This window comes from Gopherus flavomarginatus, unplaced genomic scaffold (genome assembly GCF_025201925.1).
Source record: "Gopherus flavomarginatus isolate rGopFla2 unplaced genomic scaffold, rGopFla2.mat.asm mat_scaffold_34_arrow_ctg1, whole genome shotgun sequence".
Taxonomy (NCBI): domain Eukaryota; kingdom Metazoa; phylum Chordata; order Testudines; family Testudinidae; genus Gopherus; species Gopherus flavomarginatus.
The window spans coordinates 3,939,941-3,942,417 of NW_026115061.1; the positions used below are offsets into that span (position 1 = coordinate 3,939,941).

At 51.2% G+C, this 2,477-nt stretch overlaps 1 non-coding gene across 1 annotated transcript; it reads left to right on the top strand.

Annotated features, from left to right (window-relative positions):
- Positions 1-1,614: 1,614 nt before the first annotated feature.
- TRNAE-UUC (transfer RNA glutamic acid (anticodon UUC)) lies at positions 1,615-1,687 on the top strand. The gene has a single exon. It is a non-coding gene; the product is annotated as a tRNA-Glu (tRNA).
- Positions 1,688-2,477: the final 790 nt, after the last annotated feature.

The following is a 2,477-nucleotide window of genomic DNA, read 5'->3' on the forward strand; positions in this document are numbered from 1 at the left end:
CTCCAGCAGGACTATGACATGGATGTGGTCCATGTGAAGGGAAGTGCCAACTGATAGCGGACGCGATGTCCCGGAGAGGTGGCCCTGAACTTCTCCAGGTCACTGAGCAGAGTGACCCCGCTCAGTTCAGTCTCGAAGGGGGGAGAAATGTGATGGAGTAGGGGCTGTCTGTGTGGGGAATGGCAGAGCAGGGGAGGACTTTAGGGGATGGACGATACCAGAGCCTGTAATCTGAGCTAGGTAAGGGAGGGGAAAGGTCAACACCTTTGCCCGGGAAGGGGAACAAAGGAAGGGAGTGGCAGGAGGGAAGCAGTTTGAGTTTGGGCTTGGGGCTGGATGGGCGGAATTCAGGGTATCCTAGCTAGGATCCAAGCACCCTGAAAGCCCAGAAGGACTCGATGGAGGGGTCCTGACTGTGCCTGCAAGCCCTGCTGTAACCTGTGTTCCTGTTGTCCAATAAACCTTCTGTTTTACTGGCTGGCTAAGAGTCACTGTGGGTCCCAGGAAGAGGGGTGCAGGGCCAGACTCCCCCACACTCCGTGACAAAGAGCAGAAGAGCTTCCAGGTAGACAAGGTGTCTGGGACTCTAATTAGGCAGCACTCACACCCCCAGAGCATGGACACTGTCCAAGGTGGAGTGTGACCAACCAGATGCTGCCAAGTCATCTCTAGTTGCAGAACGTTAGGTGCAGGTCCTTAAAAGGAGAAGGGGCCATGTGCTCAGGAGAGCACTCACAAGCTTGTACCTCCAGTGACCGCCTGGCCAGTAATTCTCTGCGTTGTATTTCACTGTGTCTCAGGAAGACTTACCTTCATCGCACCGTCCATAGCTGCGCTGTGGGAGACTTACCTTGCAGAATCCTGACATCTCCAGTGCTGTGCCTGTCCTGGGAGCATGAGTATGCAAGTGTGAGTGTGACGCTCCCCCTCTCTTCTTCTTTTGAGCCTAGCTGTCAGTATAATAAACCGACTGCTTTCTGCCAAACTCTGGTGGGTCATTAGTCCTCCCTACACTAACTAGCTGGCCGAATTTTGGGTAACACCTGCGATAAACTCAACCCCAGCAGGATAGTGGGTGGTGAAATGAGCTGAGAAAAATCCTTAGTTTCAGTATCTCCCATATGGTCCATGCTGGAGCTCTTTTTTGATTCTGGGACTGCATGGTCACCTGTGCTGATCAGAGCTCCACATTGGGCAAACAGGAAATGAAATTCAAAAGTTCATGGGGCTTTTCCTGTCTACCTGGCCAGTGCATCCAAGTTCAGATTGCTGTCCAGAGTGGTCACAATGGTGCACTGTGGGATAGTGCCCGGAGGCCAATACCATTGAATTGCGGCCACACTAACCCTAATCCGACATGGCAATACCCATTTCAGCGCTACTTCCCTTGTCGAGGAGGAGTACAGATATCGGTATTAAGAGCCCTTTATATCGATATAAAGGGCTTTGTTGTGTGGATGGAGGCAAGGTTAATGTAATTTAATGCTGCTAAATTCAATATAAACTCGTAGTGTTGACCAGGCCAGTGAGAGCTGCAGGTTTCCCCCATGGTTTCTTGCACTTGTTTTCTTCACTAGCTATTCCTCTGCACCAACTTACTTTTGTTTCTTGTGAGCCTGGCTAGCTCAGTTGGTAGACCATCAGACTTTCAATCTGAGGATCCAGGGTTCAAGTCCCTGGTCAGGTGATAAGCTATTCACCAAGATCTTAGAGTGTCTTTTGGGAGTCCTCTTTGATGTTACTTTTTCTCTTCAGGATTTTCCCTTTCCTCAGAAGGACCTTTTTGTGTGTGGGTTTGAAGGGGCAACTTCCTGACAGCTCCTTTGTCCTTGCAGCCTGGAAGAATAAAGGCCTCTGGGCATTTAGCATGTTCCTTCTCTGCACACACACACACATACAAAAACAGAATATACCTAAGGAATTACAATCATCTGCTGCCTTCCCCTATACTGCTGGATCCCCAAACGAGGATGCTCTTCAGCCTAAACCCATGTCCCCTCTTTTCCCAGTGCCCCTCAATCCCAAACTTCAGTCCCTCCTATGCACACTGCTCCTCACTCCCAACCAGAGCCTACTCCTCTTCACCCTTCTCCTCCTCCTATCCCCTACCCACAGCCCCCTCAATCCCAACCCACAGGCCCCTCCCCACTTCTGTGAGAGGTGGCATAAGGAATACATAACACTGCTTTAGACTGGTTTTAGCTGTGCTGCAACTGATAACTTACTGTTACACATTTCATTTCACAGCTGCTGGCTTTCTAGATCAAGTAGAGTTCAACATGGAAGAGCTTTGGTTCACTAAGGCCTAGATTTATGCCTCCCCAGCTCCCACCCTGCCTCCCCCGCATGCTACTGCCTTTGAATAGCGCCCCCTACAGTCTGCCCAGTCCCCCCCCGGCTGTGTCCTTCCCCCCAGCTCCTGCACTACCTCCCCCCACTGGCTACTGCCTCTGCCGACTGGGGGTAAAAGGTTAACG